Consider the following 23,199-nt stretch of genomic DNA (forward strand, 5'->3'; position numbering starts at 1 on the left):
ATCTCTCCTCCACCCATCATTAGCTCCAGAAACAGGCTCAGAGAGGTTGATCCAGCCGCCTGCTGAGAAGCTCCATGAAAGTGATGCTGAGCTGTAGGCACACGCACGCGCATGCACGCCCACGCCCACGAACTACATGCAGAGGATTACACACACAGCCTCGGAAACTGCTAATTGTCCATTTCTGCCGGTGTTATTGATTCCTGTTAGCTTAGGTGATATATAAATAGAAGAAGCAGCGTCGCATGTATATCCTGTAGCACAGAAAGAGGCAGAGGGAGTGTGTGTCCAGAGGAAATCCGTGGAAGAAGATTTGGGCCGAGCCCATCCTGGCAGACTGCATTTTAAATGGCCCCTTTTTTCCATTGAGCTTCACGGTTCTCCTCTTCCTCACCCCGTCACACGCAACACACGTCGACGCCGGCGAGCCGCTTTGAAACGTGGACAGCAGGAGCCGGGAATTGAACCCACTACTGCTGACCATCATCCGTGCTTTACTCTCGGCATAGATGAGCTGAGTTTGGTTCTACCCCTGCGGCGATGAACCAACTGCAGAGCACAACACACGCAGCTAAATGTTTTTTTTACTGACTCCTTTATTGGATTTCTCCCGACCTCCATCGCTCTATGTGCTGGTAGTGAAACTCCGGGCTTTTATCAGTCATGACGGACACAGATACCGTTTAGACATCAGAAGATTTGTGTGGTTTGCCTCCTGTGGAAATTATGCTTCACTAAGGGATCCAGAGAGAATGGCACATATGAAGCTACAGCCAGCAGCGACTAGCAAACGCGACGCAGCTCCCTGCAGTTTAACGCCGACTGTCTCCGTAGTTCGTCGCTGCAGCTGCGGGTTCAGACATCACCACAACTGGTCATTCATCTGGCAAAACTCTCCACCTTTTAAATAATCGTTCCAGGCAAAGCCAGCCAGTCCGTCTGCCAGAGGGAAAGCGAGAGCAGCGGGCCGTTTGGATTGCCACTTACAAAGCAAACCAGCCTCTCTTTGCTCTTCAAATCAAATCACACACTCTGCCCGGCCTCATTGTGCTGAGGAAAATCACGATCAATGCTATTTTCCGCTGGTACTCCCAACTTAAACGAGCCTCTCTGTCGATCCTACACCAACGCGGCCTTTGCTGCAGGCGAAATGGGCTAAGAAATCCTTCTCTCCAAAACATTAGCGTGCGTTCAGGCTGCAGTTTCAGATGCTCCCGGTGGAGGGAGGGAGGAAACTCTGTTCGGGTTTGGATCTGCTTCCAGGGCAGCAAACGTCCCGGATTCATTAAGCTCAGACACTAACGGATCATTTATCAAACCTGTTCTCTCCTGGCTCTTTTTTATTAGCAACGAGAATTGGAGAACCTGTCCATGTAGCGGGTTTTCAGTCTTAGCCGACTGTGGCTGTCGATGTGAACCGAATGCTGACTTGCTCTCTGCAGCTGCTGTCTCCGTTCAAAGAGGTTTTGTGAGTTAAAAGACACAGAACTTCACTTCCCCCCCGTTTCCAGTCCCTATGCTAAGCTATGCTAACCAGCTGCTGGTTCTAGCTTCCAGCTGAATGGGAGGACGTGAGGGTGGAATCGGTTTTCTGATCGAACTGGAACCTTTCAGCACCATGAGAAAATGGACCTATCATACAGCGAACCTTTCTGATCCCGTATAAGAAAAAAAGTAGGGCTGTATCCAGATCCGCCACGTTAGAGGACGGTCTGATGTAGAAGCATGTGTGTAGGGCTGCAGCGCTTAGTCCGTTGATAGAAAATGATTCAACATCCAATGTTTTCTTGGTTTCTATCAGTGCAAACTGACGACAGCTGTGAAGTGGGGGGGTCGCTGCTTCGTTCTGCGTCCTCAGAACACGGTGTTTCCGCCAACCGTATCCTCAGCGTCAGTACACACTGCAACAACCTCTACAGGCTACTTAAACTTGGTTTGGTTTGAGTTTCATCTGTCGTCTTGGCATGGCGGACGACTCTAGGTACTACGACACCCATGAGCCTCGACCCTTGTTGCCACGGAGAAGAAGCCGGTCAGACGAGTGAGTTCAAAAACGCTTCACGGTCGAAGTTGTGAACAAGCTGCCGAATTCATCCAAAAGTGAATCCAAGGTTCCGCCGTGGAGGTTTTCAGCTCTAGTCTCTAGCTCTGGTTGTAAGCGCGCACGGTTGACGTGAAACACATTCCTGCCGATGGTGTCGCGCTGTTCCGCCGATCTACAGGTGGCGCTAGCGTGCCCCGGTGCACAGCCATTTTTCATCAGGAGATTAGGTGATAATCACAAAATGGTGTGTTTGTAACTGGAACGCGCTGCTTCTTGGCCTGGCTGCTCCTGGAAGAAGAGATTTTTGATCTGGCTGATGTTTTTTCCTGGTTAAATGAAGAACATAAAAACCACAGGGAGCCACCACCTGAACCCCAAACCCCTCCGTGGCTGCTGTTTGGCTCCAGTCTCACTGCAGCCACGTGAAATTCCCCAAAAACGTCCTCCTGAGCAGCTTTGAGCAGAATATTTAGCCAAACAGCTCTACCCCCTGCTCCCCCTCCTCCCCCTGCCTGGTATTTTTCCTCTCTCTCGGTCTCGGTGTCATTATCAGTGATTTATACGAGGGCTCTCCGGAACACGGAGGGTGCCAATAGGTGGGATGCGGGTACATCACCCCAGCCGCCGCCGCCCAGCCCTCCCCTCTCGCCCTGCTGCTCCCCGCGCCAGTGATTGATCCACACAAACACAACACAAAGCAGAGGGCCATAAAGAGGAAACACACACAGAAGCACACAATGAGCGGGTGTGTTTTTAATTCAGGAGACAATAGCTGCTGTGTGTGGCGCTGTGTGATGCACAGAGAGGATTGTCTACGGGGACCTGGAGCTTCATTTTGGAAATCAGACCGGCGCTGCCTTACACTCCTCACCCGGCTTTCAGTGTCCAGCTCCAACGTCTGAGCCAACGTGAATTTATACGTAGTTTCATCCCGTAGACAGTTCTGACTCATTTTGCGTTGTCTGTCTCTCTCCAGTCGTGAAAAAAGGAATCTGTTACATTTCTGAATGAGGTTCTGCATTGGACGCTCTCCATGAGCCTCACATGTCTGCTGCAGTTTAAATCCTGTAATTGTGAAGGTGTCGGATCATGAGTCTGGTGGGTTTAAATCCTGTCCTGCTGATAAACACTCGGTAAAAGGACCAGACTGCAAAGAAGTGTGAAAATAGAATCTCTGTCTGCTGCATTTCCTGCTGAGCGATTACGATGTATGTCCTCGGCGGGACACTATAGTTCAAATTAATGTCAGAATATTAATAAGAACATTTTTCACATGCCTGTGCTCAGCAAACGATTCCATCAAATCATCAGAAACGAGGCAAATTCCCGATTAATCCAGCGAACGCATCAGACGAGTATGGATTCCTCTCATTATTCATCATTCCTGAATCTGAGAAGATGTTTGATATTTTAAATTGTAATCTCTTACGCTTTTCACCATCCGGGAAAAGCAGGCAACACGAGACCCCCCGGGGCCTTCACTGTCCGTCAACTGGTCGCACTGAATTTCACGGACCGTTACTGAATCTGGTGGCGGCATGTAGTGTTGTCATTATTACTTTTAAGAGCTTTATTACTTTAGTGTGTACTGTGCTCGTGTGAATCTGTTGCTGGACACTGTTTGTTGTATTTACGCAGAGAAAACCAGGGGAGAGATGAATTATTCCAGCGTAGGAGTACGGGAGGGGGGGGGCTGCGACTGCTGTCTGTTACCTTCCCCAAGGGGGTTGTGTTTTCACCAGTGCGTCTTTGTTGGTTTGTCAGCAGGATCGCACTGAAGCAATCTTGGCGGAGGGATGCGGCGTGGTCCAGGGAAGAACCCGTTCCGTTTTTGGGCGGATCTGGTTTTTTCCTGGGGCGGATCCAGGAATTTTTCTTCCTTCCCCTTAACATTGCGAGGTGGAGCATTTCTCTCCTCGGCTGGAGATCTGCGCTCTACTGAGGGACAGTCTAGGTTTCTTTATCTGTTTATTAGTCTGACAATTATTCCCCTGTGAATTTATAAGTAATTATTCATTTAAACAACGTAAACTCGTCCTCAGAGGCCAAGGCGACGTCTTCGAAAGTCTTGTTTTGTCCAACCAACTGCGCGGAGCCCATAGAGACTCCGTTCATTGTCCCGCGTGTGCACATTTGAGAAGGTAGGTATCATCACGAGTCCACTGACAGTCGATAAACAGTAGCAGCAACAGTCCGCTGCACGTGTCTGTAGTTTAGCTGAACTGTGTTGTGTCTTATCTGATTCTGCTGCGGATCATTTTGTCCCCGTGGATCAGTTACCAGCCGATGTAATAATAGAATCTGATTTAATACGTCAGCTGCACTCATGCAGGCAAATGTGCATATAGGTTATAACGAAGGATGAGAGAGCGGCTCTCTTCAGTGGAGGCCTATGGCAGGAAGCCTAAAGTTAGATCTGGCTCCGGCTTCGCAGACAATAACCGCAGCATAAATTCATAGTTTGGTTTCTGTCTCGTCCTTTTTTGGATATTAATAAGCCACAGATGAATCCCAGTAGCATCCTTTAAATTAATATCATGAGATAATGCAGAAAAAGTGACGTGAAGTGATCTCCCCCCTCAGCATGATCCACATAGATCAGCCGCTAATGCACACGTGCCATCAGACTGTGTTGCAGAGAGATGCCCTCGTCTAGCGATATGCAGATTTATGCATCCATTTGCATAACAAATCAGTTTGATGGTGTGAGGTGATAATGAGAGAGTGAAAACAAGGAGATGAAAAAAGAGCTTTCACAGGAGACCAGGAAAGGAGAAATAAAAGAAATAAGAGCAGAGAAGGAAGATAAAGACAGAGAGGGGAGGTTAACGGCTCGCCTGCTGTTCAGGTTCCTTCTGAGAAATCCCGGTAAGCGGTGTCATTTCCTCGCTTCTCATTCAGCGGCGTCTGTACGTGTGCTGGACTCTGCCCGCAGAACCCGGGTTTTAAGCAGAACCAGCGGAGGCAGATCCGCAGGTGCTTTAAAAGGAAAAAAAACAACTGGAGCAAATTCAATAAAAGTGTGTCCAATTCCAAATGGTGTGATGTGAGTCACAGGACAGGATGTCTTATTCAGGCCTCCTTCCTTGAAATAATATAAAAGCATAAATCCGACTCATTTCTGAGCAGATATTTATCTACATGAAACTAAACGGAAGAGGAGATACTGTTTGTTCAGGTGGGAATGTCCTCCCATAGATAGAACGCAGATGTCTTAAGAAAACAGTGTTTAAAAATTCAAAGTTGAAGTTTACGTTTATAAATCCTACCAAAGTCTGTGCCTCGCGTGGGATCGTGGCGTTCGAGTCTCGGAGCAAAGAATCAGGTCATTTTAAAAAACTTCCTGCTGGTCTGAAGGTTTTTCCACAATTCTCAAGGTTGAGAACTGTACTGTTCCACAGTAAGAAAAAAAAAAAAAAGATGTCCTTAAAAAAGACCAAATAGTAACATGTTGTTTTGTATTTTACAAATGGAGAACATGTTATTTACAGCTGCCATCTTTGTTTGGATCAGGGAAAAGAGCCACAACCGGACGAATTGGCAACGTTTTCATTGTGCAACAGACTGAATATTTTCTCATCCGGATCCTATAGTTAGAAGAGTCTGGTGGAATGTGGAAGTAAAAACAGCTGCAACTCTTGTTAAACGACATTCTGGGTTTTCAACAGTTCCCTTTTTTTTTTTGTTTGGAAAACTGCATGCTCAGCCCTGTGACTTGAGACACATGAGAGACACAAACAGGTGGGACCAACGTCCTCCAAAGACCTTCAGTTTCCAAAACTTCAGCTGGAGTATCCAAAATAAGCAGCGTGGATGGAAACGCGGGGAATGAGAGAGCAGAAGCGGATCCGAGGCTCCTGCGCTTGAGTCGGAAACGTTTCAGCTTCACGTCGAACCCTGTGCTCATACGTGGCAGTCGCGTTGTTGTGGATCCGGTCAGCGTTGAAACGACGCGTAGGCTCGGTTAGCTGGCCGTGGTTTGTTCCGCCCAGTCTGTGGAAACACTTGCTTCACGTCTGTGGTCACCTGACAACACACACAGACACTGACTGACTACCAATTAGATGCTCAGTTTGGAAGATGTGGCCTCTAACCAGGCAGAGGGAGTGTAATTTAAAGAGAGATGCAGAATGGGAAATGCAGGATCCACTCGAACCGAAGTTCGAATATCTGGGCCTCTGCTGCTCCGATTCTTCTCAAAATTATTAAGTGAGAACCTTTAGCCACGCTTCCTTTTCTAGTTTAAAAATGTGACAGGAGAAAAATAACTTTAAAACAGGAGGTGCATCAGTGTGTGGGCCTGGTCCTCAGGTCAGGAAAGGAGACCACCGGTCGGTCGTCCATGGAGCACGCGTACCGGTACAGTGTGTGTGCAGAGGGGAGCTGCCGAGAGCCGGGCCGCTCGATTCCAGTCCTGACTGCTTTGGTTGGGCTTGGGACTGTCTTTGCCATATGGCCGGCTCTGGCAGCAACACGCGGCACTGTTCGCTCGGCTGAACACTAAACGGTAATTAGTCACTTTCTATTCACAAGCTGCTCCACAACCGTCAACCATCAATTTATTTAATGCTTAATGTCTTTTAAACTGTTTTCTCACAATAACAGCAAGTAAGAGAAACGTGCATCCCTTCAACATGATGTCATACTCTTAGATTAGATTAGATTCGTTTTCTGTTGTTTCGTTCTGTGAACACAGGAATTTCCAATCTTAGCTTGGCCACAGGAGCCGTATCGGCGTTTGTTTTTCTCCACGTGTTGAAGCGCTGTCCACCAGCATCTCAGGCCTTTCCAGAACAGTGTAAGCCGGTTTAGCAGCTAACTAGCCTGGTGGCTGCAGTGGTAACCCAGCGTTACTACATTCGTTTATGGGGAAACAGGTGAGATTTTAAAAAAGCCCTGTCATCCACTGTGCGGAACCCAGTGTTACCAGTTACCAACTGGGCCATTTTTTTTTTTTAACTGGGGAGGTTGTGATAACTCGAGCTACTTTTTATACCAGTTGCAGCAGCAACATTTCCAATCAAGGCTACTTTAAAACCTCGATTTGCCAGAGTCCTGACTCAGTCAAACCTGAACACAGACATGATACACACACATTTTTACATTAAATGTGACCACAGCTTGTGAGGACATCATTATCTCTGATGGCCACTGAGAATATCATGGAGAAAACAAAAGGCTCCTTATCGCTGCAGAACTTCATTCATAATCTTCGTGTTTTTAAGTTCCTTCAGTATCACAGTGATCCAGCGAGAGTCGTCTGAACGTCCATGGCTACGCTGCAAACAGGAGCTGTTAATAGCCAATTTGGCAGACTTAATTTTACAACTGTAAACAAACATAAGCTAAAGAAATGGGGCAACACTTCTATGTATAATGTAACTCACTGAATCCATGGCAGCATTATACTTCCCCTGTTCAGGGCAAATTACTTATTGTTGATTTTTGAGGTGAAAAGAGGTTAGTCCAACCCCTGCAGCAAAAAATGAGCAGAAGTCTGCTGTTGATTTCATTCCACGAACTTAAAGCCTGTTACACTTTCTGCTTGAAAGTAAAACTTCTGTGATTCGACCGCTGCTGATTCTGATTGGCTGAGTCGTGTTGTCGTCAGTGAGTTGGTTCGGGTGAAGCGGCCATTTGTCTGTGGGCTGAGCAGGACATTTCTAATTACATCAGCTCTTTGTTTTGTTTTACTGCTTTTGTCTCCCTGTGAGTTTCTGCTGTTTACCTTTTATTTAGAAAGGTCAGCACTGCCCAGCTGGTGTGTGTGTGTGTGTGTGTGTGTGTGTGTGTGTGCGCGCGCCCTCGTCCTCAGGATGCCGTAAATCCCACACCAGTTTTATTTAGCTGCGCACCTCCTCCACCCGCCTTGAGTCCAGCACTCACGCTCACACTTGGAGTCGGCGTGTTGCTTCAGGGGCCTGGGAGGTTTGAGATGAAGTCACGGCCGAAACCCGAACAGATCACAACACACACACTGGCTTCGTTATCCCAGCATGAAAACCTCCGCACAGGGTCTTTGAGACTGATGAGCTCTGTCTGTCTTTGTCTTCACAGGGATCATCAGAAGTGAGCTGCTGCACTGAAACGGTAAGTCTTAAGTCTTCTCTTCACTGTCTTCCTCCTTTTTCTCTCTCTTGGTCTTACGAGTTTTGATCTCTCTACTCAGTACTGTCTAAAAAGCAGAACATTGTTTTCAGTCTCCTCAGGAAGACGTTCGTAGTGTTGACCTCGGTTGTTCACATGGACAGTGACAGAAATGATTATGCAACAAATGAAAAAAGGGCTGAGAGGGAACTTTCTCACCTCCGCACAGCCGACCAATCACTGAGAGAGGTGGCTGTGAATGTTGGGTAGGCAGTTTCGGAAAGTCCCAGAAATGGTTTGCGCAGGTTTGCACAGGCCCCTAAGCCAACAGCATCATTCTGAAGCTAGCCGACCGTCCCACAAGAAGTTCTGACAAAGTATCCTGGCCCCTTATTGATGCTCCCGTCAGTGCCATGGAACCACCACAGAAGAAGAGAACGCGGCGAGACGAGGTCCTTAAAAGAGCTGCAGTCAGAGCTCAGACGACGGAAAACCACGTGGAGAACGCGATGGAAACCTGAGGTTTCTGTTGGTTTGATGTGTTGATGTGAGGAAGGTTCCAGTCTCCTCTCAGGTCCTCGCAAACCTGATGGTTTCCTCTGTGATCACCTGTGCTGTGTTTTACTGAAGCCAAAGTCAGGATACAACTGTTCTCATTTTCATATTTTTCTGCTTCTCTTGTTAGATGTTGGAACTAGTGTGATTTATGATCACGGCTCATCTTTATTATTCTGCTATCACAACATCGTCTGACAAACTGAACCAAACTCCAGGTTGATGACAGCAGCTGTGCCGTGAGATCGACTACGTAACATTTAAAATGAGTGATGACCCAGAGAGTTAGAGGCACAAAGGGCTGTCATGTTCTAGTGCAGCCACAAAGCTACGTAGAACGTGAAGAATGTCAACAAATCGACTCTGAACTGAATTAGAAATGTGGCTGCCGAAGCCCAGATCTGACTCCGGTCCTGAATGTGGGGCAGCCGGATCCTGTGGAGATAAGGCTAGGGCTCATAATGGCGCTGTACCGCACGACAACCGTGACGTTGATTTAATCGCTGCTGGCGGAGAGGTGTCACAGAGAGACGTCATTACGCCGAGGATGGTTGCGGCCTGCAGAGCAGGTCCAGTTTTACTGCCTCGTCTGGAGGCTCCCGCTGCCTTCGTGTTTGGCGATCGTCTCAGAAAGATGCCGGAGATCCTGAATGCCTGCACCTGACCGGGTACCGCGCCCTTAACAAGCTGCAGGCAGCCATGTTTTCCTGGAGAAGCCCTCCATGTTAAATCTGTGATCATGTTTAGAACAGAATAGAACAGCTCACCTTTATTGTCATTGCGCAACAGTGCAGAATATAACCTGCTGCTCCTGAGCGGTGCAACAGTAAAAACATCTCAGAAAATAAAATACTAATAAAACTAGGAATCTTTAAACAGATTCGGCACTGATACACACATAGCCTAAAAAATACACACACACAAGGTCTTTGGATATCTAGAATATTACACATATTGCCTTGGTATAAATATTTGACTAGGCGATAAAGCAGTGGAATAGTGATTATTTGAGGAGACGTTACATCCACTGCTCGGCGTGAGGCTTCCTGGCAGAGGGAATGATGATAGATGGGCAGAGGCTTGGCAGAGTTCGCCTCACAGACGGCACTGGGGTAAAAACCGTTCCTGACTCTGCAGGTGCTGGATTTTACGGCCCTGTAACACTCGCCAGAGGGCAGCAGGGTGAACCGGTGATGCCCGGGTTGTTGGTTGCTCCGCGAAGGATCTTCTGGGGGGTGTCCCTCGCTCCCTGAAGAGCTCCCCTGCCCTTAGCCGAACAGTCGGTGTGCCACACCGAGATGCAGTGTGCCAGCGCACTTTCAGTAAGGCAGTGGTAGAAAGACACCGGCGGCTGCGTGGACAGGTGGTTTCTGATGGTCTGCGACAGATGATGCTGAAGACATCTGTGAGTTGGTTGGCACAGTCTGTGAGAACCCGTCCTGTCCTTCCATCAGGGCCTGCGGGTTTCCTCGCATCCACGGCCCTGAGCGCACGTTTCACGTCCGAGGCCGTTGGAGGCTGGAGGGAGAATCATATCAATCCCAGGTCCTCTTGACTCTAGGTCCCTGTAGATGGTGACGTGCTGGATTTCTACGAGGCAACGAGCAGCTTCAACTCGTCGGTTTTGTCTCGTCACGCGCTAATCCGGACTGATTTTAGTGTCTAAATCGCTGAGTGCCACCGAGTCCGCCCTTACTTTGCTGCCTGCAGGTGGACACCTCCGGCGATGCTGAGATCCGGCCTCGTCGGACGCGTTCACCTGACTGTTAGTGGGCTGTGATTGACAGAGCTGCTGACGTTCTGCTCCACCTCAGCGACAACAGGAAACCTGGCTGTGTGGTGCAGGTGGTGTTTCCTCTACTCTTGATTGTCGGAGGATGTAGAAGGCCTCTGTAAATATATGTTTATGTAATTGGTGGATTCAAATAAAGAACGCGAGTGTGTGTGTGTGTGTGCAGGCTGAGAGAAAACAATAAGGCCGGATTAGGATGGATTTACACTGCATTTGTCGTCATACATTCAGCTCTCTCCTCCCTCTACTTTCTCTTCTCCTGCTTCACTCCTTCCTTACTTCCTTACTCCTTCGTCCTCTCACCTTCACTTCTTTCCCGCTCTCTCTTACTTTGTGCTCTTTTCCTCTATTTTACCATCTTCTGCATATTCCCTGGTTACTATTTTCTTCTCTTTGCGTTCCTGTGTTCTCTCCTCTTTCGCTCTACTCCCTCCATCCCTCCCTCGTGTTTCACTTCTCCTTTTCTCCTCAGCCATCCTCCATTCACCCTTCTTTCCCTCATCCCCCTATCCTCTTCTCCCTCCTCTTCCTCACCTCTCTTTTCTCCTCCACATTCCCCATTATTCCCCTCCTCGACCCCTCTCGCCTCTTCTTTCCTCCCCCATCGTCTCCTCCTGTTTTCCCCTCTCTGAGGAGACAGTGGAGGAGCGTGTGGAGCAGCAGGGCCAGAATTTACATCTTGATATATCAGTTTCCTGCAGCGGCGGAGGCGGTGATGGATGGCGTGTTGCCGGCACCGCGGCGCCACCATGAGTTACCGTGGTGATTACCGACAGAGACGGCTACTCACTGGCCACTTCATCACCGTGACTGGTGGGGAGGAAGGCGAGAAAAGAGAGAGAAAAAGGAGAGAGGGGCAGAAAAACAGAAAGAAATAAGAAAAACACAATTGGAGGGGAGTGCAGGGGAAGGCAGCGGTGACTTGTTGTGGCAGGATGGAGGAACGGGATCGTTAGAGGGCAGGAGACGGGAGACGGGAGCAGATCAATTATCCTCTCGTATTAAACAAACAGGATGTAAATATGGATGGTTTTAATCAAGTCAAAGTAAGAGATTCTGAGCTCTGTGTTTCATGAAAAGGTGAAGGATTCTGAACAATTCATCGTTTTGGGGAAAATGCTGAGTCAGACGAGTAGATTGATATCACTGAGTCATGTTTCCATCCAGATGTTGCACAAGATTTTAACTCAATCTCCAGAAAATCAGCAAAGAATGTGGAAGATAACTAACTTTGTAAAGATGCAGGTGCCTGCTGAATGTTGTGAAAAGATAGCAAATGAATATTTAAGGATATAGATATAATATGTATGAATGTATAATAATAAGGATAATAATAGTACGGCTTTGCTGCTTTACTTGAGAAACGGGATTTAGCAGTCTCTGTCTCGTGCTGTGGTTGGTGGTGTCATGTCTAGACCAGCTGCTGTCTGCCATCCAGCTGAGGGAAAATCTGACATGTCTTCCTCCCTCCTGCCCTCTATAAAACCTGAGGAAAAACAGATTGACGCTGGGCAGCTTTTTTCATTTAGCTGTGTGCTCATTAAAATGGAAAGTTACAGGTTCTGGTATGTGAAGGAGGGGACACTGTTGGTGGGACCTGCTCGCTGTGAGAAAGTTCAGGTTTCACACAGTCGGGAAGGACTGACTGTGCTTCGGTCCACACACTAATGCGGGTCCCGGTTTCAGTCCAAGTCTGTACGTTGCAGCCTCGTTCAGATAGTCACGCGTGTGAATATGGCCTCATTGTTATGTCTGTTTAAATTTTCTTTCTGTTTCAGTTTTACTGTGTTGTCTTATTTTTTTGTGATTTTCATTGTCCAAATACGGTGAGTTCTAAGAGACAGGGTTGTGCATGTACACATACTGCAGAGAGAGGAGGGAGGTGTGTGTGTGTGTGTGTGTGTGTGTGTGTGTGTGTGTGTGTGTGTGTGTGTGTGTGTGTGTCTGTGTGTGTGTGTGTTTTCCTGGCGGCTGAATAATTTACCTCTGTGTGTGGTTCAACCTTGACGTGTCCTCTGTGGTCTGAAGGTCCACGACACAGAGAGATTTCTGCTGCTGCCTCATATAATACAACCCACCCCACCCCCACCACCCCCAGACCGCTCTCTCTTTCTCTCTCACCTGCTTGTGAGACAATACATATACACTCCCTGAGCACTTTATTAGGAACACCAGTAGCCGTGCTTATTCATGCAGTTACCCAATCAGCCAATCGTGTGGCAGTAGTGCATAAAATCCTGCAGATCCAGGTCAGGAGCTTCAGTCCATGTTCACATCAAACATTAGAATGGAGGAAAAAAACGTGACCTCAGTGACTTTGACTGTGGCGTGATTGTTGGAGCCAGACGAGCCGGTTTGAGTGTTTCTGAAACTGATGATCTCCTGGGATTTTCACACACAACAGTCTCTAGAGTTTTTACTCAGAATGGAGCCAAAAACTAAAAACATCCAGCGAGCATCAGTTCACGTTGATGAGAGAGGTCAGAGGAGAACGTCCAGACTGGCTGGAGCTGACAGAGGCTACGGTAACTCAGATAACCACCATCTACAGCTGCGGTGAGCAGAGAAGCTTCTCAGAATAAACAACATGTCCAACCCTGAGGTGGATGGACTACAACAGCGGGAGACCACGTCAGGTTCCAGTCCTGTCAGTCTAGAACAGAAACCTGAGGCTGCGGTGGGCAAAGGCTCACCAACACTGGACCTTTGAAGACTGGAAAACGTAGCCTGGTCTTGTTATTGCTGCTGACCATGTGCTTCCCTTTACAGCCACAGTTCACCATCTTCTAACGGCTACTTCCAACAGGATAATGCTGCAGGTCACAAAGCAAAAGTTGTCTCAAACTGTTTTCATGAACATGACAGTGAGTTCAGTGAACTTCAGTGGCCTCCCTAGTCATCAGATCTGGATCCAGTAGAATCCCTCTGGGACGTGGTAGAACAGGAGACTGGTAGCACGAATGTGCAGCTGACAAATCTGCAGAATTGATGTGATGCAATCATGTCAACATGGACCAGAATCTCAGAGGCAAGTTCCATACATCTGGTGGAATCCAGGCCACGAAGACCTGAGGCTTTTTGAGAGCAAAGGGAGGAACCACCCAGTGTTAGTGTGGTGTTCCTAATAAAGTGCTCGCTGAGAGTATGTAACCCTACATACAGTAGGTTGCCTCTGTGAACACATTCAATCACTGACAGTCTTGAGCTGCAAACGCTGGTCTGGGGTTTAAATCTGTCCTCCAGTATGTTTAATACTTTATGTCATGAGACGACGGTGTCAGATCCATGAATGTGGTCATGCAGAAGAACATCAACCCTGTTAGTAAACTGTCAGGGACTCTGTTACATGTGTCTTGCCTTTGGAAAAATGTCATAGCAAAGACATTAAAGGTCTGTAGCAGCATTTAATTAACAGCATGTTGGTGCCTTTGTCAAAAGAAAACAGCTCACAGTTTGTGATGCACTCACTTTAAATATGGCTGTTTAACTGAGCTACAGTACTGTGACCTACTGAAAGTGGTACATTATGGAGCAAAGCTCTATTTTCTTCTGTGCTATGCTAGTGATTGACTTGTGATGGTGTTGTGGCCGACACTGAGTGCACCTTCTTTTTTCTGTGTGGCATCGTGATGCAGGTTAACTGTCCAGAAAAGCAAAGATAAGATTTTATTACATTCATTCCCAAAATGGATGCATGTCTCTACCTTAACTGACTTGTCTTTATGGTGAATCAGATGTATCTGCCCATAACAATCTGGTCCTTGTCAAAGTGGTTCAGGTCTTTACACCTGCCTGTTTCTCCCACATCCAACACGTTGACTACGAGAACCAGCCGTTCACCCACCATCTGATAAATCCAAGAGCTCGACGTGAGCTGTTGCTACGGGATAATCAACGTTGTTCACTTCATCTGTGACTGGTCAGAATGTTCAGGCTCATCCGTGCATATTTAATGTAAAACAGAAAAGCAGCAAATCCTCACATTTACAGCAGCAGCAACTGTAATATGAAATCAGTGTGTAATGTGAAAGGGGTCTTATCTGGTTCAGTCTCACCGCTCTCAGAGCGTCGTTTTCGGCCGTAGCAGGCAGATGTTTTCAGAGTGTAAAGTGCCACTGTCCACTACCTGCTCAGCAGCACACAGCAGACAGACAAAGTCAGAGAGCAGCTGGTGAACACAGTGGAGCATGTAGCAGCTAAAGAGCCAGATGTTTCCCTCAGGAGCTGGTGGAGACCGAAACCAGAGCTAAAAGAGAGGGAGTACTGGACCTAGATTCATCAGGTGACACAGACACCAGGTCCAGATGAAGGATTATGTCGATCTGTAACAGCTGGATGTGGAGATAAGCAACTGTTTGAGAACAACTTCAACACATCAACTTAAAAGTTGAGGATATGTCAGTGTTGCTCACCAATGCTTCTTCTAAAAACAGTGGAAGAATACATTTGTTATCGCAGGTTTAAAAACTGTCTCTTTGTTTTCATCCCACTTGAGTTTTCGGTCTGTTATTGGGTTCAAATTCAACTAAACGTACAAATGAAAATACCGCTGCCAAAATTGAATAAACATTTTCTGTTCTGGCGCTGCTATGGTTAAGGTTAGTGAACGATGGTGGTTACAGTGGTCACGGTTAAATAAACCGATACTGACTGTTGGCAGGAAACAGGAAACAAAGTCTCCAACATTTTGTGAACCCATTCAATTCCAACGACTGACGGCTTCAGATGTTTTGGCAAAATCGATGAATCGTTTCTGTCTTTGCGTCCTGTAGCCTGATGCTGTTATGGATCACCGGTGGCAACCCAGGTGAAATAAACAGGAAAATGAGTCTTTTAACCCAATGATGAATCAGTAACTGATGCTCAGCACCAAGGAATTACATCCACAGACACGTGTCATATTGTACCTCATGAATGTCAGGTTGTTGGTTTGCAATAAGCTGATCTGCAAGGTCTGCTTTTTGTCAATAAAATGATGCCTTTCCACCTCCCATCTCTTTGATCGGGTCACAATAAACCTATGTGCTTGCATCCCAATCGACAATTCAGCCGAGCGGAGGTGTGAATACATACAGATTGTGACAATAGTCATGCAGCAGCGGCTCACAAAGAGTCTATCTGCATGTAGGAGGAAGCAAAGCAGGCTTTCTGCGCACAAAAGGAAGCCTTATCACGCCTCGATTCGATGCTTCCTCTGATCTCCCTTTCTCTCTCTCTCGCTCTGTTTTCTTGTCTCTTCCTGCCTCTCTCGTCCCGTCCCCTCCCCCAAAGGCATCTGGCTGCTCTTTAATTGCTGGTGTGAATCAGATGAGGAGAAGTTGCTGTCTGCTCTTTGAATAAACGCCTCTACGCAACAGTGCTCCCATTGAAAATCACCAGAGACGCACCTCTGAGGGCCTGTGTGTGTGTGTGGGGGGGGTGTTCATGTACTCCTATCGTTGTGAGGACCAGTTGATTTGTAGACCTGCAGAGCGAAGACACTTTTCTCCAGTGAGACTGCTCCTACTCATCGTGTAAATGTGTGACTTGTTTGTGTAGCTTTGTGGTTTCGTGTACCACTGCATATGCATTAATGTACAAGTGTGTGTTTCCAGGGAAGTGATGCAGCAGCAGCAGCAGCTTTAGCCAAGAATAGCCTCAGTTGTTTGTGTGACTACAAAGCACCTCGTACCAACCCAGCTGAATAAACGTAATTGTTTTTCAGTGTTTTCATGTGGTAGAATTACTCTGTGCTCATGACGGAGACTGAGGTTTGCTGATGGTGATGAATAAAAGTCCCCCTGCTGTGATTTCTCTACTCTCGGGCTATTCTTCAGCAACAAAAGCAAAAGCAACATAACGATGATGAAGCCATAATCTGTTTTTCTTTCTCTGTATTTCAGGTTATTCACCACTGCTTTTGTTAGAGGTGCAGCTCTGCTGCAGCCTCAGAAAACTGTAGGAAGAAACAGGAGTCTGAGAGTGAAATGGAGGGATTCTGTCTGTGGAAAGGAATTCTCAGAGCTCGCTGTGTTCGCTTTTCACAGCGGACATTTTGAGCTACTACCATTAACAGACAGTTTTCCCTTTTCATTTCCCCTCAAGTAGCTTTAAGGTTGTTAGTCGTCCTTGTCCAAGCTGTCTGACAGTATCATATTCACTGAGGCTGTATAGCGTTTACACTGAGTGAAGTATTCACAACCAAGACTTCGGTTTTTTCACATTTGCACCATTTTGTCAAATGCAAATATTCTAGATGAGTGAGGCAGGGGAGCTGAAGGGCAGGGGTGGAGGGGGAGATTTGAGGAAAAGATACAGAGTGAGGTGAAAGGGATAGGTGCACGCAGGTGTTCTCAAAAAAGCGGGAAAGATTTGTTTTATGCGCCCCGTCGATCTATGACGCACAGTTCCTGGAAGAGATTCAGCTACTTTAAGAGCCTTTGCACCTGATTGCTGCAATTTGCATCAAAAATCACACTGACTCAGAGTCATAACTCGGCCACATCAGAGCACACAGACGTGCCAATAAACCTCCAGAAATCCACTTAGAAATCAGAGGAAAGTGCAGAACTTCATTCAGAATCTTCGTGTTTTTAAGTTTCCCTCAGTATCACAGTGATCCAATGACAGTTGTCTGTACGTCCACAGATCAGTATTTTTTCAGAAATGAGGTTCAGACTGTCTCATCGACATGGTTCTTAAAGTCCAGAAACATTTTTCTGTCCAGTCATACACAGACGTTTCCCCTGTGGTGAAAACCTGTGGACATGTGGATGTTGGGGATGCACATTTGTCTTGATTTCGTCTTAGGGGGGCCCCCTAGTGTCAGACTTTGAAAACCCCTGTTTAGATTTCTTCTGCCTTATTTTAGATATGTTCCCCCGTAAATTAGCCCGACATATTTAGCATCTCTGAAAACTTTGGGATTTTGGCTAGAATTTGAAATCAAGCTTTTTGGCTTTGTAAAATGTGTTTTGGCTGCAGAGCCTGAGCATGTGATGACTGCCTCAACACGTCTTGGTGGGGTCCATTTACGTGGTCCACTTCCAGCCCTGATACCAGGCTCTCTTACTCACTGGCATGGCTTTCTGAGGCCCCTTTTCCACTGGTCATTTCAAGTGTCTCGTATAATCTAGATCTGGTTGTATACACTTGTATAACACAGTTTGCACTAAGGCAGATACTGAATATGTGTCTCTGTAAAACAGACTATAAATCTGACTGCAGTCCGTTTTGGTTTTCCCGGCTTCATACAAAAAAAAACGCTGTGAGAAATGAATGTCACGTGATATTTAATCAGGTCTCACTGTGCAGAGAAATACCATCTGATAAACCTTCAAATTCACAGACCTGTCACTCAAACTGGAATTGGCGGATCATATTTCATCGTCTCACTACTATTTGAAACAAAGCGCTCCCAACAGTGTCGCCCCCCTGTTTGTCTCTCGTACCATGAACCGGCAGCAGCAGAGGATGTACTGATGGATGGATGGACTGACGGATGGACGGATGGATGGATGGACTGATGAACAGATGGATGGATGGATGAACGGATGGATGGACGGATGGATGGATGGACTGATGAACAAATGGATGGATGGACAGACTGATGGATGGATGGATGGACAGACTGATGGATGGATGGATGGATGGACTGATGAACGGATGGATGGATGGATGAACGGATGGATGGACAGATGGATGGATGGACTGATGAACAAATGTATGGATGGATGGATGGATGGACTGATGAACGGATGGATGGATGGATGAACGGATGGATGGACGGATGGATGGATAGACGGATGGATGGACAGTAGTAGTATGTAATCATAACTTCTGGAAGGCAGGGTTATCTACGGACGACCCCATATGGTTAAAAAAGAGATACAATGAGTTGTCTGTGCATTGATCTTTTATTCTGCCGATACGTCGGAGAGAAAGCATCTCTGGCAGACCAGAGTGGAGGACTCACCTCAGGCTGTGTGGATTGTGAGCTGGCAGATTCATTGTGGTGGTTTAGAGTTCACAGCTGCTGCTCAGTTCAATTTGACTCTTCAGATGGACCGATACTGTCTGTGGCTCAGAGTCTGGATCGTTCCATGATGGTGAACTCCACCCAGTCACAGTCGACGAGCACCAAAACAAACACTGCAGGACCTCGGCAAACGCTTTTAGATGTTATTGACTCAAACGGAGAGAAAATGAACTAGAGAGAGATGAATGAACCAGACTGATTAGATGTGACTCAGCTCTATTCCTTTACTCCTCTTTTCTTCAGTAGTAAAGTTTAATAGTTTAGCTGTGTGTGTGTGTGTGTGTGTGTGTGCTGCAGTCAGAAGGGGAGAGAGACTTTATAACTTTCTTTTACTGTCTTTCTGTAGCTAAATGAACTCAGTCTGGGTTTGGAAATTGTGGATAATGTGCATTAAATTCACATACGCAACCATCTACCCACACACACACACACACACACACACACACACACACACGCACGCACGCACACAAACACACACACACATATAAATGGTGTTGTGGAACTGAAAGCCAAAACATCTGGATCTCTCATCAAATTTCTGGAAGCTACCCCATCCAAATGACTGCTCTGTGTGTGTGAGTGTGTATGTGTCTGTGTGTGTGTGTGTGTGTGTGTGTGAGTACTTGGACCTCTACCTTTGTGAGGACCAGTTTGAGTGTTAGGTAATTTTGGCCCTTCGGCCCTCACACTTCAATGGGCTGTTTGAGGGTTCGGACCTGGTTTCAGGGTTCAGGTTAGAACCAGGTTTAGGTTAATGTAAGGGGGTTTGGGGAATGCATGATGTCAATGAGCGTCCTCACATTTAACGTGAGGCAAGTAAGTGTGCGTGTGTGTGTGTGTGTGTGAGTACAGTTGTGTGATCGCAGCTCTGTATTATAGCCATGCTAAATGGGCTGATTGACAGAAGCAGTGGGCTGAGGCGGCGCCGTCTGTTCCCATCCCCTCTAATTACAATCAAGGAAAAGTCAAAGTGGCAGAACTCATCACTGAGCCTCCTGCGCGCTCTCATCGCCGCAGACGCAGCCGATACCGAGGCCGGTCCTCGAGGCCCACCGTGACTCGGGCATTTTTGAACCGGACCTGATTTTATACTGACACTCGGATCCTTTCATCTGGGGATCTGACAACTAAAAACCAGAAAAATGTCAGTTACAACAAACTGAAAGCCCCGATGATGAAATTCATTCAGGTTAACAGCCTGTGGTGCAGTCTAAAGTACATTTACTCCAGTACTGTACCTAATTACAGACTCTAGGTTACTTTACTTTACTTGTGTTTTCCTTTTTATGCCTCTTTATACTTTAACTCCACCACATTTCAGAGCGAAGTATTGTAGTTTTTACTGCTCTACAATGATTTAATAGCTTGTTATTGGTTATAGGCTCTTCATATGTTCTCCAAATATATGAAGAGCTAATAAAATAAGATGTCATAGATCAAACTACCCACCAAGCAGAGCTGAAGTGATTAGCTGATTAATCAATAAGTCATTTGACAGAAAATGTAAATCACTAAACTCATCTTTCAACAAAAACTATTTCCAGCTTGTGAGATTTGTAGAATTTCTAACATTCCTTTTAAATTTGTTAATACTTTTCATTTATTTTTAATGATTTTTAATCATTTTGAGTAGTAAACAGTAAACCGCTACTCACACATTAACACGAGTGATCATATAATGTTTAACAGTATATCTGTCACGTTGATGCTTTTATTTTTAAATACTTACATACTTCTCCGTATTACACTTTTCTGTGTTTTTACAGTGCTGCAGTAGTATTTTTACTTAAGCAACAGATCTGAATTCTTCCTCCACCGCTGCTAGCAGCTGCTTAAAAGCCCATTTTGAGGGACAAACCAATATCGGCGCCGTAAACGATATCGGTCCAACCATCCCGAGGACATCTGCCACATTAGACGCTCTGAATCAAATGCTGCTTTAACATGATGTAGCCAATCACAGGGACAAATAACATCCAGACGACAAGATGCAGCAGCACAGAGGGAAGAGGAGCAGATGACAGCGGAGATCGTGCAGCGGATCGCGCTGTAAAAAAGAGGCGGCTGAGGGAACTCAAACTTTCAAGGTCTTGAGCCTCAATACACTGGACTTTACAATATACAACATATATGACGTTGTGCTGCCCAGTCACCGGTCATATATTGAAGCTCAGACAGGCATAGTTTGGCTTGGTTCCATTAAGGGTCAGGTGGCAGGCTGCTCCACAGGTAGACCCCCCTGAGCTAGTAAAACACCTGCCTAAGGCCCCTGGGAGAGACCTTGAGACTCCTATAGGAGCATCGCCAATAGTGAATGAATGATAAACCAACTTTCCTTACTAAAGGACTAAATGCGCGTGTGTGTTGTATCCACTAGAAATTCTGGGTTTACAAATGAGCCTGGATTTCTGTTGTTGTTATTTTAGCTCCATCATTGCTTGTGTCAAGCTTGATCCCTCCCGACAGCCTTGGCTGTGCCGCCATCCGTCACAATGAGCCTGGGAACACCGGGCCTTTCTCCGGCTGCGTGCCTGTCGCAGTCAGAGCTCAGGTCCCGTTCACGGTCGGAGTCCACGCGGAGCCGAGTACCAGTCAAAGCACCCGAAGTTTTCTCTTTCGGCCCGTTTTATCAGGAGGCTCCGGGAGCCAGACACAGGCAGGTGAGCCGCGGGCTCCCAGGTGAGCTCTGATGTCATAGCGAAAGCTTCCGCCATAAGTTCAGGAGCCGCATAAGAAACAATACAAGAATAAGGTGATGATTCACAGATCGTCACTGTGGCTCTGTCATGAATCTCATGTCAAATGCAAGAAGAGAATCTCCGGTGAGATGTGAACATGGCCGACAGCAGACGCTCCAGAGCAGCTCAGCACCTACAGGCTTTTATACTTTTAGTTTCTTGTTATTCAAAGTTGACTCGATAGATTTAAGATCTAAGAGAGATTTTAAGTGTCTGTTTGAAATCAATACAAGTCCAGTTTCAGGCAAATGTATATTCAACAACGTCGGCTTTCTGCAGAGTCACACACACACGTGTGCACATGAAAGAGAGAAAGCGAGAGAGAGCAAGCGCATGTACGCGACTGTTTATGTTGGCTGTCTGACAGAGAACCAAACCTCCACCCTCGAATGACGTCAGCCCCAAAACTGGGGGACGTTCGCGTCGGTTTGTGCGTTTGAACTAACGACTGCATTTTTATGTAATAGTCACTAACAACGATTCCCAGCAATGTTAAACACAGACAGAAAACCTGATGCTTTCCCAGCCCAGACCCCGTCCGTCTAACAGCTGCTCCACAGGCGGGAACAGTGAGCTGAGGAGGGGCTCCTGGTGATCCTGGTGATCCTGGTGATCCTGGTGATCCTGGTTCAGAAGGATGCAGAGCAGTGGGAACACACCGTCTCATACTGGAGACAAGTTTCTAACGTGGACACGGCACGTCCACCTCAGGCCTGCTCACAAGAGCCTGCGGTCGCTCAGCCTGTCTCCGTTACATTAGGTCCATATCCACTCAACACACTCCCTCTCTCTCATTGGTCCGTGTGTGTGTGTGTGCTGTCTCACTCTCCGCGTCAGGACGAGTAGAATAATGGTCGGATCCATTTGAATGGATGAAAAACAGAGTACTTCCTCTTTCCAGCAACCGACACTGATTCCACCTGTAGCCTACGTCGTGTTAAGCTGCTCCTCCACAATTACACAACATCCTGACCTGAAACCAGGCAGGAAACACACGCACACACACACACACACACACACACACACACACACACACACACACACACACACACACACACACACACACACACACAAGCTCAGTTTCTGTCAGTCTTACTTCCCCTCTTCATCTTCTTCTTCCTCTTCTATTAATTTCATGCGTTTTAAAAATCTCGTCTCGTCGTTTTTCATCCTGTTCCTGCTAATTCCTCCGCTGGGGAGGGACAAGACAGAAGTATGTGGACACTTCACCTTATGTGCTTTTGGTCTGCCGGAATCTTCTTCCAAGAAAATGACAGAATCATTTGTTTCAGCAAATTCCCCAAATGTCCAAGTAACAAAGACCTGGAGTGGACGGAGTAACTAGGACTCATCCATCAGGAGCAAAGGTGGATCTGTTTGTACCGAACCTTCCAACAAGCAGGAGATTCAGAGTGCTTTATATAAGACGCTGAAGGAACTGAGACAAGATATAAAAAAGACACAAGCATTATCAAAAGACAATGTGGTGGATACAAGTGTCTCATAGAAAAACTCAAAAAATTACATTTCTATAAAACTAAACTGCAACAGCAAATAGGTTTGGTAGGAGACGTAATTGTGTTAACATGATGAGGAAATGTTCATTTACGTTCTACATACAGGTGCTCTACAGTTCTGCAGGTGTGCTGCTGATTGGACAGCTTATGGACGCAGTCAGCAGCTGCAGCAGTGGCTGTGACACAGATCATGGACAATGTCAAGGTACTTTTACGACACTTTGCATCGAAAGTCTTCCTCCTCCTTCTCAGAGTCCTAACGCAGTCAGACCTGAACACACGCACAAGACACACACATTTCTACATTCAGCGCGACTTCCACTTCATTATATCTGATGTCCAATATGAAGAGACGTCCATAAACCCGCTCAGAAGTCATAGAAAAAAGAGGCTCCTTACTGCTGCAGAGCCTGCCTGAGAATCTTCCTGTTTTTAAGTTTCCCTCAGTA

The 23,199-nt window shown here is 46.6% G+C and overlaps 1 protein-coding gene across 3 annotated transcripts in view; it reads left to right on the plus strand.

Moving 5' to 3' along the window:
* The window catches only part of enox1 (ecto-NOX disulfide-thiol exchanger 1), a 112,724-nt gene that overhangs the window by 19,859 nt on the left and 69,666 nt on the right, over positions 1-23,199 (plus strand). For 2 of the 3 annotated variants that reach the window (XM_040147574.1, XM_040147577.1), the window contains exon 2: positions 8,102-8,134. The exons of the other annotated variant lie outside the window; for it this stretch is intronic. The gene's annotated coding sequence lies outside the window, so the exon portion shown is untranslated. The remainder of the gene's footprint in view (positions 1-8,101; positions 8,135-23,199) is intronic. 3 annotated transcript variants of the gene reach the window in all.

The sequence above is a fragment of the Xiphias gladius genome, chromosome 16, assembly GCF_016859285.1.
Source record: "Xiphias gladius isolate SHS-SW01 ecotype Sanya breed wild chromosome 16, ASM1685928v1, whole genome shotgun sequence".
NCBI lineage: Eukaryota > Metazoa > Chordata > Actinopteri > Istiophoriformes > Xiphiidae > Xiphias > Xiphias gladius.